The 16,146-nt window shown below is 41.9% G+C and overlaps 1 protein-coding gene and 1 long non-coding RNA gene across 2 annotated transcripts in view; one reads left to right on the forward strand and one right to left on the reverse strand.

The window, feature by feature from the left end:
* Window positions 1–16,146, forward strand: part of CDH13 (cadherin 13) — a 1,030,614-nt gene that overhangs the window by 397,407 nt on the left and 617,061 nt on the right. The gene's annotated exons all lie outside the window — the stretch shown is intronic.
* On the reverse strand, window positions 3,525–13,267 carry LOC128778196 (uncharacterized). Its single transcript, XR_008423599.1, has 2 exons — window positions 12,835–13,267; window positions 3,525–3,734 (listed from the first exon to the last, which is right to left on the reverse strand). It is a non-coding gene; the product is annotated as an uncharacterized LOC128778196 (long non-coding RNA).

Genomic DNA, 16,146 nt, shown 5'->3' on the forward strand with positions numbered 1-16,146 from the left:
TCTTTGTCTTGAATATATAAATCATTAAATAACATGTTTAAGCCCTAAATACAAATTTTGTTGGTCTGCTTTGTCAATTAAATGCTGTGTAACTTTGTCCCCTCCCTTTTTCCAGAACCCTCTGAAGTTTTTTTTTTCAATATTTTCAACTTATTATAGAAAAATTAGCTTTCACTTCACATCAAATAAAAAAGGTCTGGATAGCTAAGCCTCTATGTTTGATTTGAGTGGAGTTTCTCATGTGTGCCACTGGCCAAATTTTTCCAGAAAAATATTTGTCCTTCCCTGACAGTTTGCTATTTTTCTGTTTCACTGTGTGGATGTCAAATAATTCATTTCTCTTTTTCCCAGTGTATGTGTTCCTCTGACCTCACAGATTACAGGGGTATCTTTTGTTCTGACAAACGCTCTTGTCCGAATTCCATCATGGTGCTGAAGGATGGCATGGGTGGAGGGTTCTCACTGCTCAGCCAGGGCTGAGCCTCAGGCACCACTCTCCTTTCCTAAGCTCCCCTGGCCAGAGCAGGGAGGAGGTACTAAAGACATTTCCATGACCAGGATGTTCTGCTTATCTCCTGCTGAAATGGAATGAGACGTGCAGGCAAGAACAAAAGAAGTTTTATGCAGCCATTACTAACTAGAAAGCTTTTGAAGTCAGCATCTGGGATGGTCCTAAAAACAAATGTGGTCAGAGAAAAAAAAAATTATTTCTGATACCCACTGACCTCAGAGAACCTGCCTGGTAATGAGATTACCTCTCTTTCCAGAACACTAACAAAGCTTTGGAGGCTCTTTTCCTCCTTCCTTTTCTTTGCTTCCCCTTCACCCTTACCCACACCTGATACTACCTCTTTTGCTCTGTGCTAATCCATTTTCCTCCAAAGAAAGATGTACTGGTTGGACTGCATTTGCTTTAGTTTGGGTTCCCCAGAAAGAAAAGCCCACCTAAGGCAAAGACTTGGGTGCAGGATGTTTATCTGGGAGGGTGTCCAGGGAAGCAAAGCAAGTAAAAGGCTAGGGAGAGAAGGAGGAAAAACCAATCAAAAGGTATATTACCCAGGTTGCTTCTGTTGTCAACAGAGTTAATTTATTCAGTTCTACCAGGACCCCTGAGAGCCCTGTGAAATGCCTTGCAGAATCATCCACCTGAAGGATGGAGAAGCTGGAATCTTTATGCACAGGCTCCCCACTCCCCATGGATTGAGAGTTGCCCCAGTGGGTGTCAGATGCCTCAGGTTTAGAACAAGTTTCTCTGTGTGTCAGAGGAAGTCTTAGGCAGATCATCTTGCAGTCACCTGGGCTAACAGAGGATTCTGGGACAGCCTGGCGAGTCTGTGCCCCCAAGATAGGGCACACAGCTGCCGCTGATGTCAGAGGTAGCTGAGAGGATATGATGCGGGCCCGGGTGGGGGTTGGGGAGCTTGCCACAGCCTCAGGAGCTCCAACTCTTTGGAGATGTCATCATTCAGAGTACGCACAAGATGGTTTGACCACCAGTGTGGTTTGAGCCGGACTGTTCCATGACATGTCAGTCAGAGGGCACCCCAGGCTTACAGCGCTGATGTTCTGGGTCCTTAACACGTGGTCCATCTTCAGTGGAGCTTAGAGGCAGAGTGTTCATTCCCCGTGAAATGAGCATGGGGGGATGTCACCATCGTTTTGATTCTAGGACTTTTGTACTTCAGAATCCAAAGGAGCTGTGTCTTCAGAAATTCCCAAGCCCTCCTCAGGAAGCTAATTTCCTCTGGTTTGTCAATTTTCCTTAAATTGATGAAACAATATTTTTAATATCAAAGAGATATAAAGCTGAGATTTTTTCCTGCCACAGCTTTAATGGACTGAATTAGAGAAAACTAGAAATTTGACCCAGACATTCAACTCCATCTTAAAAATTATGATCTGTACCAAATATATAAATTTCCTTTCCTAAAATCTCAGTATTCTTATATCAGACCAAAGCCTGGCTTGGATTATGAATTGCCAGACTTTGAATTGAAAAGTAATTAGACTTCGGGTTTGCCAGCGTTTGTGTTAATGTTTGAGCTAATGTTGACACTCCCACATTACAACATACCCGGAGATGATTATCTGGGAAAAGACCCCTCTTGGGAGGACATGGGGAATGGGAATTGAGGCTGGAAGGTAAGAAAGTGAGTCTGGGCAGAGAGGCAATTTATGGGGCAGAGGAAAATGAAGAAGGAGGAATGTTAGCAAAATATATGGTGTCAGAAACTTTAGAACCAGGGAGAGTTGTGTGGTCTCTCTTGGACATTGGTTCTGATCTTTGTATCTGGAAAGACAGAGCCTGGTCTAAGAATAATGATGTTGAGGTCTTCCCTTTTAAATGTCTGATTAAACATCATCTTTTCAGAGAAGCCTTTCCTTATTACCTTACTTATATTGGGTAAACCCTGTTAATTTTCTCTTGCCATGCTCTGTGTGTGTGTGTGTGTGTGTGTGTGTGTGTGTGTGTGTGTGTTTTCCATTCTCAGCATTTGTCATGATTTATAATACTTAAAAGCATTGTTTCTTTTCTTGTCTTGTGTTGATCTCCCATGCCGGTTGGATCCCCGCTGTGTCCTTAACACTAAGCTCAGTGCCTGGCACATTGTCAGTGCTGCATAAAGAGGTATTGAATTAATAAGTGCATTTCTAATTGAATAGCCGTTAGACCATAAATATCCAGTGATGCTTGTGATGTCTGATGGCCAGGTTCCAGGGATCAGTAGGAAGAGTGACAGAGGATAGAGGTTCAGCTTTCCTCTGAGCTCAGTGGGAAGCAAGGGAGTGACCCTCAGATTAACTATAGGATGACCGTGCTGGCTGCTGTGTCAAGGTGGGTTAGAGCAGTCACATGAGTGGGAGACAGGTGTTCCAGTCACGTGTCACTGTGTTACAGACTACCCTAACTTACAGACCTAAACAACCATCCTATTTGGTCATGTTTCTGTGGGCCAAGAATTCAAGCAGGGTTCATCTAGATATCAGCAGGGTCTTTGACTCAGCTGTTTCCAGCTGCTGACTTAGCTAGGCTGGAGGATCCAAGAAAGCTTCACTCACAGATATGGCACCTTGGTGCTTCTTCAGGGTGGCCTCTTTCCATATGCTACCTTGGGCTTCCCCAGAGCAAATCAAACATCTTACATGGTGGTTTGCTTCCAGTGGAAACCATCCAGGTGTGTGTGAGCAGAGGTTACATCTCTCTCAAGGCCAAGCCCTGGAAGTTACACACCATCATTCCCACTGTGTTCTGTTGGTCAGAGCAGCCCAGGGTTAACTTAAATTCAAGAGGAGGAGAAATGGACTCCACCTCCTGATGAGAAGATTGACCAAAGAATTTACAGCCATTTTTAATTTATCCCAAGGAAAGACTGGTTAGGAAGTTGTTACAGTAAAGGTCATGGAAATGGAGATGGGGAGAAGTGGATTGGCTTAAAATATAATCGGAGGTAGACACAACAGGGTGGTGCCATTTGTCTCTTTTGGTTTCCTAATAGTTCCGTGAAATATTATCACAAACATAGTGGTTCAACACAAATTTATTCTCTAACACTTTTGGAGGCAGAAGTCCAAAATGGGTCTTACAAGGCTTAAATCAAGGTGTCTGCAGAGCTGGTTCCTTCTGGAGGCTGTAGGGGAGAATACATTCCTTGCCTCTTCCAGCTTCTCGAGAACGTCCATGGCCCCTTCCTCCATGCTCAAGGCCAGTTTTGTAGCATCTTTTAGGGGAGAGGCTTGGGAACAGTGAGATAGATTGGGGAGATGCTTATTCAGGGGACAGAATCAAGATCTGTACATGCTAAATGTGAGAAATTTGTGAGATGTCAAAAAAAATTTTTTTTTTAAGATATCAAAAAAGTCAGATGGATATATGGGTCTTGCATTCAGAGTTGGGAATACACCCTTTGGATTTATCATTCTAAAGTTGTCTGAGGATTGTTGAGATCATTTAGGGGGAGACTTTATAGCAGCTTTGCCAAATTAAAATATAACTTGAGACACACATGTAAATTTAAATTTTCGGGTAGCCACGTTTAAAATGGTAAGAAGAGGGCACCTGGGTGGCTCAGTCAGTTAGGCGTCTGACTTCAGCTCAGGTCATGATCTCACGGTTCATGAGTTTGAGCCCCGCGTCAGGCTCTCTGCTGTCAACGCAGAGCCCACCTTGGATCATTTCTCCGCCCTTTCTCTCTGCCCCTCACCTGCTTACATACTCTGTCTCTCAAAGATGAATAAACATTTGAAAAATCGTAAGAAGAAACAGATGAAATTACTTTTAATATTATCTTCTTTAACCTGATATATCACTTAATTATTATCCCATCACTTGATCAATATTAAAAATTACATATTTTATATTTTTCCATTCTAAGTGTTAGAAATGGGAAAAGATAACCTACTGCTTTATCTAAACATTAAAGTAGAATAATAAATTTAAAAATAATAAAAATATAAATCTAGTGTGTTACAGCACACTTCATTTCAGACTGGCCCCATACCCATTGCTGGTTGGCCACATGTGGCTTGCAGCCACATGTGGCTTGTGGCACAGCAGAGCATTTAAAGGAAAAGAGATCCCCAAAGTTGGCCCAGAGCAATCCCAACATTTGCACGTCGGGTATAGAAGGAATGTGAGGGTAGAGCAGAAAGGAGGGAGTGAGACTGCAGAGGTAAGAAAAGCTTGGGGAAGTGGATGTGGCCAGCATGTTGGATGCTAAAGCAAAGATCAGATGAGACAGAGAGTTAATAGAGAGTTGCTTCTAGTTAGAAGCAATAGAGAAAATAGAGACTAAAGACTAATCATGAATGCTCATTCTATGGATATGTTACTGTCTCCCACACTCTCTTCCTACTGCCTTCAGGTGGTAGAGAAAAGCGTCAAAGCACATGCAGCTGGGGAATATTTTATTTGCCAAACCTCTGCCAGGCCACACCGCACCACCGGGTAGCAACCAGCAAGCGGTTTGGGGACCTAAAAATAAGAATTTAGATCATCTTCAGCCAGGGAGAACTGCAGTTTGGATGCAGTCCAGGTATAAAACAATCATCTTAACTCCTGTGTGTTAGTGTAAAGCTTGCCTTCTGTGAAATATCTTAAGTATAAGAGCTGTAAAACAAAATACTCGTGGATTATATTGTGGTGTAATACCTAGAAGATGTAAAGACAGTAACAGCTTAAAGGCCTTCTAAAACTAGATATGAAATTTGAATTTGGCACATGTAGGTAGTTTCTGAAGCACTTTTGCTTTTTCTCAGCAATGTGGTGAGGCTGGATTTTCTTCACCGAGTAGCTAAGCTGTGGGGTAATTGAAGACTGAGGGGCTTCTCCAGATGTATTTTAAAACCAAGAAAGTCCTAAGCAAGCTGTCCTGGTTTTCCTGAGACAGAGAGGGTGCCCAAGCTGTGGAATTTTTAGAGCTCACACCGGGAAAGTTCTGGGCAAACTGGGACAAGTTGGTCACCCAACCAGCTTATTTGGACCTGATATAAAGACCTTATGATATTGCCAACCCAAAGAAAAGAAGCACCTCTTAGGGCTGACACTTACAAAAGGGGTTATAAGACCTGCATCCCAATTTATTAATTTGCAAAGAGGTATGAGTGTGACAAGGACCGGAACACTCAAAGTCCACGCGATCAGCATTTTCTCTTCCTATACGAAGCCAACCTATTAATTTTAAAAGGGGAATGACTGTCACAGGCGCTGAGATACACAGAGTCCAAATGATCAGCAAATTCTCTCCCCGCATGGAGTCAATCTGTTAATTTACAAAGAGAAATTACTGTCAAAGAGACCGGATACTCAAGACCACATGATCAGCACATTTTCCGCGTCTATTCCATCCTTTGTAGAAAACCAAATCGTGGTCAGAAGACTGCTTAGTAAGCATGAAGAGCAGTTGGAATGAATGTTGAAACAGGACAAGATGAAGAAAGGTGTTTTAATAAAAAAAGGAAAAGCAGAATAGTAATCTGCCTTAGTTCTTCTCCTTCTTCCCAGGCCAATTTTCTTCACCTCTTCTCCTTGGCCTCTAACTATCGGAGTGTGTCAGCCCTCATGCATCATCATCCCTCTACTCTACCATTTGCTCGAGCCAAAAATCTCGAAGGAGGACCCAACAGGGGTGCTCACAGCTGGGCTGGGAAGCCCTCACCTTTGTCTAAACTGTAGGGCGGGCTATTGGAGTATGATCAGCTCATCATCTCATTAAATTTCCCCAGCTAGCCTATTAGGTGAGGCCCCACTGCCGTCCTGTAGAAGATATGACTAGGCTTAGCAAAATGGCAGCTGCAGCCAAAATGGACAGCCAAGAACATCAATGAGAGACAGGTGCCCATGGTCAGATCTTATGGGTTGAATCATCGCAGATGCCAACTTCCAATCAGATAATAATATTTTTATACATCTTCTAAGTGCCAGACATTGTCATAATCACTTTATGGGCAGTAGTTCACTCAGTCTCCAAAAAGCCCTAAAAGATTGTCATAATGATTTTCATGCCCACTTTACAGATAGAGGAACTGAGGCTTATGGATGAAAACTGACGTAATGTCACATGGCTATTATGTAGGGCATCTCAGATCCTGTAACATCAGAGATCAGTCTCGCAGGAATAGGCTATGCTCTCACGCATGCAATCATGTTCAGAATCTGGCAAACATAGGTCAAGGAAGCCAAGAACAAGAGGCAATAGAATTCTCACATCCATTACTCCTTTTTGTTGTAACCAGCCTCTCTAAATACTAAAGCCTGGTCTTCTGAACCAGCTCCCTGGCAGTGCTCATGACTGGCCACTGGGCCCTTACCCTCACTGCACAGGGACTGGCCCCATGGTCTTTGTCTTTAATACTATTATTTTCTAATAGGCCCATAGCTCTACAAGAAGAATGAAGCAGGCCGTTGGGAGGGGAGGGGAGGAATGGGGTTTTAATATGTCACATTCTTGCAGCTTAACTACCTCATTTGAAGACTGCAGGCTCATTGAGGGCACGGTCCATGTCCATCTTGCTTGGTACACTTTCAGTGTTATCTGCCCCCTACTCTGTTGTTGTTCATTTTCTGTCCAGGGTCTAAACTTTCTGAAGAGAATATGGCCTTTTGCATTATGACACATGATTGCCACCCGCTGGTCAGAATGTGTTCTCTGCAAAAAGAAGGTTTGGGCTTGGGGGGCAAAAGTTGCCCATTTCTCATGCTCCTCAGTTTAGTGTCCAAAAATAAGGGGCATTATGTTCTTCAAATTAAGGAAGTTTCTCAGAATCCGAAATGCATATTCTTAACCATTTCCATAAAACATCAAATAAAATTATTTGACAATCACGCATCTCAAATTATGTCGATGTGCTTCTTTCATTAGAGGCATAATCAGGAGTCTCTATCCTTTCCAGATAAGGCCACTTGTATTTATCAGGGTTCTGACACCACAGTTCTGTAACAGAACTGTAAGGCTGAAGGTGGTTTTCACATTTCCAACTAATAAACGCCATTTGTAAATATGATATCACTTTGGCAACACCATTATTTTCTTTTTAGGAGACACCGATAGAGATAGCTCCAATTATACTCTGGGTATTGTTTTATGTACTTTATAAGTATTAGTACATTTAAGTTATGTAATAGCCCTCTAAAGTAGAGACCAGTAAATATCATCCTTCCTTTGAAGATGAGAAACTGAGGCATGAATAGGTTAAGTCACCAGCCAAGATCAGCCATCTGCAAAATGAAAGGCCAGGATTCAAACTCAGCAACTCTGGCACAGAACCTTAGCCCTGGTCTATGCTGCCTCTCAAAAGCACTATCCCTGGTTCCTCCAGCCTCACAGATCTGGGGCCATCTTCAGCCTTATCAGCTCTCCCCAAAGGTTCACTCTGACCACTGATCTAACATGGACAGGGCCCAGGCCAAGTGTCTTCTGACACAAGTGTCTCAAGTTGAGTTGAACACACTGGTTCTGGCCCTCATAGGGGTAGGCAGTTGTCTTTTAGAGGAGAACAGAGCTTTTGAAATAGATGTCAACTCCTAACCTCTCTTTTGAGATACAGATGAGGTGGGCAGTCACTGGTTGCTGGGGACCAGATAAAGAAATAAAAAAATTAGGAAAGGATAAAAAATTGGGCCAATGGCACTCGAAAATTTCCCAGAATCTTTGAGAAGAATTTCACTCATTTTCTAAGGAACTTGATGCTTCTCAAGATAGAAAAACTGTTTTCACCTAAAATATCTCACTGGCGGTTCTGGAATCCTCTTGCTTCTTGGCATGCTTATTAAGAAATTTTGCTCTTGCAGCAACAAATCTCAGCTTTCTTCACTTCTGGAAAACTGCAAAATCATTAACTATTCTTTAAAAATGTATTATTGGAAGTATATGTGATCTCTGTCCCTATAACTACATATTTTGACATGAACCACTAAATTTGATGACAATTTGAGGGTGTTAGACATAATGACCTTTGGGGTTCCCTCTAGACATAAGCAGCAATGGATCCATGAGTTTGGATTAAATAATAACAAACATTTGAAATGCCCCCTTTTCTTCCTTTGTTCTTAAAGAACAAGTTAGCATATATTGATTTTATTTCACAACTTGCATGGAAATGAGTGTTTCACTGTTGACATTTTTATGATCTGTAGTTTCCATTCTTTTTAATAGCTTTGGTGCAGTATTAAAAAAAAGTATCTTGGTCATAAAAGCTGCTTTAGAAGCAGAAGTTGTTTTAGGAATGTAAACATGACTTATATAATCTACTTTCTCAGAAGAAATCCTTGTAGTAACTAGGTTCAGGAAGGAGAAAGTTGGTGGGAGTGAATGAAGATGAGACACCCAAGATGACTGGGTGTATGTATCCCTTCTATGACTCTGGAGGGAATGGCCAAGAAATTTATGTTTAGCTGTGATAAAAGGCTATGGATCAGGAGCTCAGGGAAAGCCTGGGAAAGCCAAAGACCTACTTCAGCAGAGGACTTGCCTTAGGCAATTAGTTTGTGAGTCAGGTTAGGTTAAGTTACGCTGCAATAATATGCAGTCCTCCAAATACAGTGACTTAAACAAATGTTTATTTATTGCTTATACTACACAATGAATATTTGTTAGAGGGGCCTTCTGCTCCATGCAGTTGTGCCCCCAAAATGCCATGACAGCACCATCTGAACAGGATACACGTGACTTGTCCATGGCAGAGGAGAGCATTCTGACTTCTGCATTCACAACTATATATTCTGTCCATGAGGTGACGGATGACATTTGCTTCTGTAATCCATTGATTGTCATAACGACAGCCCCGTCCAGTTGCAAAGGGGACAGGAAAGTGTGTTGTTCCGTATCCTCAGAAGAAAGGAGATCTGATTATGCATGAGGGTCATAAGTCTGTTCCACAAAAACCACAGTGGACTGAAGGTGTCGTCGGTGCCTTGCAACAAGTCTTCCACAAATAACACGTGATCCAGACCCCACACAACTCTGTGAGACGTGTGGTTTCATGGTCCCTTTTTCTCAAATTAGGAGACTGGGATCAAGGAGGTTAAATAATTTGTCCAAAGGGGCTCCCATGCATCTTAAGTGGTAGAGCCAAGTTACAAGCCTGTGCTACCAGTGACCATACTGCTCTTCTGGGAGAGCTCCTCCAGACCTCCACTAAAGCACCAGGCCATTTGCTCTGCAAGGAGGAGGAGGGTATCCACTGCCTTGCTGTACATTAATGGTGCGTGTCAATGACAAAGGGTGGCCTGTTCACTTTGGGGAGCTGCAGACTCTCTCCCCATGCTATTGGGAAACTAATAATTTATGAAGTCAACTTTCAAGTACTAGCAGGGGGAGTAGTCATTTTTTCAAGTCATAAACATAGAAAGGCAATTTTAATGTGAGACTCTGTGGGCGATATCTAACCACGTTAAATGTTGGAACAAAGATTTTGAAATACATATCATGTATCTGTGCATACATAATTTGAGAGAATAAGCGTGCATGAGAGAATTCTGAAATAATTTAAATGTATGTTGATTATGTATCTCTAATTTATATTAAGTGTAGGTTGTAAATTAAATATATAGGATTGATACTATCCATCTGTCATCTGTATGCCCATCCATCCATTCATGTACCGAAACCATTATCCAATAGAAATGTAATTTCAGCCACACATGCAATTCTAATTTTTTGTATCAGCATTTTAAATAGGGAAAAGAAACTTGTGTAACATTAATTGAATTTTATACTAATATTGAATCAATTGAATTAGTATATTTTATTTAACCCAATACATGCAAATATGATCATTTCCATATGTAATCAACATAAAAATTAATTTACATACTTTTTTGTACTTAGTTTTTTAAAATTTTTTAACCTTTATTTTATTATTTTTGAGAGAGAGACAGAGCATGAGTCCGGGGAGGAGCAGAGAAGGAGGGAGACAGAGAAGCCAAACCAGGCTCCAGGCTCTGACCTGTCAGCACAGAGCCCAATACGGGACTCACACTCACAAACTGTGAGATCATGACCTGAGCCAAAGTCGGATACCCAACCAACTGAGCCACCCAGGTGCCTCTGTACTTAGTTTTTTAAATCCCCATGTGTATTTTTATGTTGAAAACATCTTAACTGGATCCTAAATGTTCACTAGAAATACTTAATCACTATTCATAGCTCATAAAACGTACAGTTAAAACACAGGCTCATATGTTCAAGGTTTCCAAAGATAATAAAGTTTTCCAATAATTGAACTAACCCATTGACAACGACCAGACTGCTGATCAGTGCTTGTATCTATTAAAAATGCTACATGTCTGACGAACATCAAACTACAGTCCTTTCTGGAGACAGCAAACGCAGTTCCCCCCAGAGGACTCTAACTCGTCATTGGGTCCCCTCTCCATGGAATATCAGTAGAAATGCCTTTCCTTTTTGCAACTACCTGGGAAGAATTTCTGGTCAGGAGCTGGATGACATTTGTGTTCAAGTGTTGGGGGGACCCCAAATACAGAGTCAAAACATCATGTTCTAATTATGAGCCTTCTTTCACTAGCTGTGTGGTCTGGGCTATCTCAACATAGGTCTGGGTCCCATCTGGAAAATGAGGGGGCTAGTCTTCTTAAAGTGTAATCGACGGACCGGTAACTTTCCCATCACTACTAGAAATGCAGAACCTCAGGCCTCACCTCAGACCTACTGAACCAAATCTGCATTTTTAACAAGAGCCCCCAAGTTGGAGAAGAGCTGGAGAATGGTTGCCCTAGAGGATTTCTAAATTACCCGTGGGCTCCAAAATTCTGCTTTTATAAATGTGTGCATGAAATGCGGGCGTTTTAAGATGGTGTGGCCTTTCAGAGAGTAGTTTCACACGCTAGGATCTGAAAGCACATTTCAAATGGCAACAGGTACTAAGAATCGCTGGGTGCTCGACTCACCAAGTCCTCCTCACCGCCCAGCAAGGCCCTACAGCCATCCCCACTTTACAGATGGGGAAACACAAGCCCAGAGGTTAAGTACCTGGGCCAGGCTTGCAAGCTAGTAGCTGTGAAGCTGAAATTCAAGTACAAGTTTTCTGGTTCCAGAGCTTCCAGTAAATCTCCAGGCTGGTCAGAAACAGCGTCTCGTGGAAGCAAGGATGCTCCGTGACAGTGACCGAGTTCTTGTGTGTGTGTGTGTGTGTGTGTGTGTGTGTGTGTGTGTGTGTGACGTGCATTTGTGTGTGTGATCTTTCTGTTACTGTAACACCTTCCCTTCCTTTTGTATAAACGGAGTATTGGAACTTTGACTTTCTCTGTATATTTAGTAAGCTTCCACTATGTAATAACCGTGTGTCAACAGTTAGGCAGGCAGTCACCCACAAGGCGGTAAGATTCGCCACATCTCCCTGCCCGCTGCTGTCCCTAAAATTCTCCTGGGAACACACCAGCTATATTTTTTTTAATTATTGAAATATAGTAGACATACAAAGTTATATTAGTTTCAGGTGTATAGCATATTGATTCGACAATTCTGTGCATTAGTCAGCACTCACCATGATAAGTACAGTCACCATCTGTCACCATACAACGTTATGACAATATTATTCACTATACTCCCTATGCTGTACTTTTCATCTCCATAACTTACTTCCTTTATAACTGGTGGTTTGTTTCTCTTAATCCCCTTCCCCTATTTCACCATCGCCCGTCTACCAGCCAGATTTAAAGGAGCTGTTTCCAGAATCTCCTACTGAAGATTGTATTTATGTAAAGAGAAAATACTGATCTCGGACAAGCAAAGAAAAAAAAAATGTGGCCCGCCTGGTTACAGAAGGATCCCTGTATCGGTTACCCTGGTACTGCCTGTAGCTCTCCACCAGGATTTTAAAATAATAGATATGATATTATAATATGATGATAATAGTATAATATAGTTGATATAACAATGTATTATAAATATGTTATGGAGTGTTGCATGCAGTATACTGCAACAGTATGTATACATGTACTATATAGATATTTAGATATAGAGATATATATAAAAAACATACATAGTACAGTGTAACAGCTACAAAGTAACAACTCCATACTATTGACTGATTTTTATGTACCGCAGTCTATGGAATCCTCCTTCTCAGTCATCACCTCACTTACTCTGCATTAGATACGATTTTTACACACGGGGATACACTAATGCCCAAAGCCTAAGTAAGTTGCTGATGAGTCAATGATTCAATGATTCCATGATATCAGTATTCAGTTATAAGTTCAATATTCAAATCCGGATCTGCTGCTTCCAGACACTGAAGCTGTGCTGTCTGAACAACACTAAATTAGAAAAAGAGCGGAACATGTCCCTCACGCTCTGTCCCTCATGCCAGACTCACCTCTGAGTTTGCCTGCCGTCCCCCAGCATAGATCTCCTCCCTCCAGAGCCTCCTCTGCGTCTTATGAGACAGCTTGCTGAGCTGAGAATTCCCCCAGGGCCCCTCAGCCAGTGAGAGATAGGATGTGAGGATGAACACTCCAGCATTCCTGCCCCTCAGTGGACAGATCTGGGGCATGTTCCCCGCTGTCTGCTGGAGGGTCACAGGGGGATCGAGCTCCAGTCTCATCAATGCATCCTGTCTCCACGTGTCTCCCTGCCCTGTCTCACTTCCCTATTCACTCCCATGTGCTTCCTGCCATCATCTCCCAAAGAAAGACTGTCACCCAAGGCTTTGCCTCAGGGTCTGCTTTGGGGGGATGCCAAGGAGAGAAATTAAGTGGCCCTATGCAGATCAACGTGTGACAATGGCCTGACCAAGGTTTACCCCTGAGATCTCTCTCTCAGCATTAACGTCACAATTGATGAGGAAGCATTTGGGCTGGGCTTGTCATTCCCAGCCACTTTCCCCTGTCTCAGCCTTGGGGGAGTGACAGCGGTCTCGAACCAGAATGGCCCAGGCAGGGTCCAGCGAGATCGTGGATGCGAAGGGAGGTGGGTTGTGGTTTCTGAGTGTCACCGCGGCTGATTCATACCTTTGTCACACGGCTGCACATTGGGAGTGTTGTGTTCAGATTACCTCTGAGGCTCCCTGCCAGGCTGACCTCAGCACTCTGTTCAGTGGCACAAGGGGTCCCTGCAAAATGACTGAAAGCAAATGCTATCTGTGGGATTTTTCTGACTTTTCCAATAGAGACAAATCAATCTTCTTTGGGAAGCCTTCCTTTTCTTCGTGATTAGATGTCCCCTGTGCTTCTGGCAAAGGTGGCAGATTCCTCAATTGGCTCTGCAGATAGAAGGTACATTGGAGAAGCCAGACCCGTTAAAGCTCTGATACGGAGCATGTTCATGGGTGGAATCGCTGTAAAAACCCCCTCAATGCAGATGTGGAGCTAGATTTTACCTTGAGGTGGCAGAAGCAGCTCTGCGACAAAACCACAAAGGACAAGAAAAAAAAAATGGTCTAAAAGTGTTCAGGGAAGTATGCAGAATGGCCGAAAACTGACAAGTGGCAGAGGCAGCACTCGGGTCTGCTGATTCCAGACGTGTTGCCTGACAAACGTAAAACTGAAAGGGAGGGGGAAAAAAAGAACTATGAGGAGACCAGGTGGCTCATATGGGCATCAAATTCGACATGATGGCATGACCAGGCTTTTTTCCTCTGGCACAAAAAGCTTTTGAGTATTGTTTGATAGTATTCCAGGAAGAAAGAAAGAAAGAAAGAAAGAAAGAAAGAAAGAAAGAAAGAAAGAAAGAAAGAAAGAAAGAAAGAGAGAAAGAGAGAAAGAAAGAAAGAAAATAATAGAGCCAAGTTTCCCAAATGTTTCATATCAAACCAATTTTTGACTGAAGCATTTATCTTGTCTTCTAAGTATTCCAAGCGTCTGCATCAAAACCCAACACCATGCCTCGTTCTTCTAGATCCTGTTGTCTGGGTTAGGGATGCTGAGACCTACAAGCCTCCTTGGCTGGATGCAGGTATGCTTACAACATTAGGGGAACCCACCCTTCCATTTCATACAATAGTTGCTGAACCAACATTTTCTTGTGAACATTTCAGATAAGAAGTTGAAAGAAGTTCATGCTGAATAGCCATGTGCTCATAACCTAAACCCTGCAATGAATATTTTACTTCCTTTATCATATATATATATATATATATATATATACACATATATATACACATATATATGATACATATACATACATATATAAAACATACATATATAAAACACATATACATACATCAATCTGTCCCAATAAACATCCATCAATCCATCTTATTTTTTGTATATTTCAAAGTATGTGATGGATGTGTACCACACCACCCCCCAAATACATCTGCATGCTTATTATTGTTTAAAAATTTTTTTTAACGTTTATTCCTTTTTGAGAGACAGAGAAAGACAGAGTGTGAGTGGGGGAGGGGCAGAGAGAGGGAGAGAGAGAGAGAGAGAGAGGGAGACGCAGAATCCAAAACAGGCTCCAGGCTCTGAGCTGTCAGCACAGAGCCCAACGTGGGGCTCAAACCCATGAACTGTGAGATTGTGACCTGAGCTGAAGTCAGACGCTTAACCAACTGAGCCACCCAGGTGCCCCTGCATGCATATTATTAATTAGACTTTGATATGTTTATAGCTTTTCTGTTCCATTAGGGGTAAAATGTGTATACCATGTTACCCCAAATCCTATTCATAACATTTGGTTTCTGACAAATGCATACCAATGTGCAATCCAAACCACCATCAGGACAGAAACCATCCCATTCCCTGAGAAGGTCCCCTCCTGACCCTTTCTTGTCACTGTCTATCTCACCGCCCCTAGTGGCTAGTCACCCTTCTGATTCTTTCCACCATAGATCGGTTTTGTCTGTTTTAGAATACTATGCAAGTGAGATCATACAGTATGTATATATATTTTTATTTGACTTCTTCCACTCAGCATAAGGCTTGTGAAATTTGTGCATATTGTTGCATACATCAGTTTATTTCCTCTTTATTGCTAAGTAGTATTGCATCACCTAAATGTAGCACAGTTGTTAATCCACCCTCATTATTGATGGATCCTGGGTTGATTCCAATTCTCGGCAACCACAAATTAAGTGCTGTAAACAATTACCCATGTAAAAGTCTATGTATGGACATAGGTATTCATTTTTCTTGAGTACATATCTAGGGGTAAAATTGATGCATCATAGAGGAGATTCATGTTAGGGATGCTAAGAAACTGCCAGTCCTTTCCCCAAAGTGGCCCGACAATCTATGTGAGTGGCTGTAGCTAAACATTTGCATGAACATCTCATGTTGCTGGTCTTTTTAACCTTAGTTACTCCCGTGAGTGTGCAGTGGGGTCTCGTTGTAGATTTGATTTGCGTTACTTTTAACGATCGTGTGCTTACTGGCCACTCATGCCTCTTCCTTGTTAAGATCTCTTTTCAAATATTTTACCCAATTTTTATTTTATTTTTTTTGTCTTTTTGTCATTGACTTATAGGAGTTCTTTACATATCCTAGACACTAGTCCCTTGTCAGTATATATTTTACAAATATTTTATTCCAGTCTGTGGCTTGACTATTCATCTTTTAATCATATATTTTGTTGGGCAGAAGTTCCTAATATTAATAAAGTCTCAGTTTAATGTTTTTCTTTTATGGTTATACCTATAGCTTTCTACTATTATAGTCTAAGAGATCTCTGCCTACCCCCATAGTAG

Source organism: Panthera pardus, unplaced genomic scaffold (assembly GCF_024362965.1).
Source record: "Panthera pardus isolate Hobbes unplaced genomic scaffold, ASM2436296v1 HiC_scaffold_19, whole genome shotgun sequence".
Classification (NCBI taxonomy): Eukaryota; Metazoa; Chordata; class Mammalia; order Carnivora; family Felidae; genus Panthera; species Panthera pardus.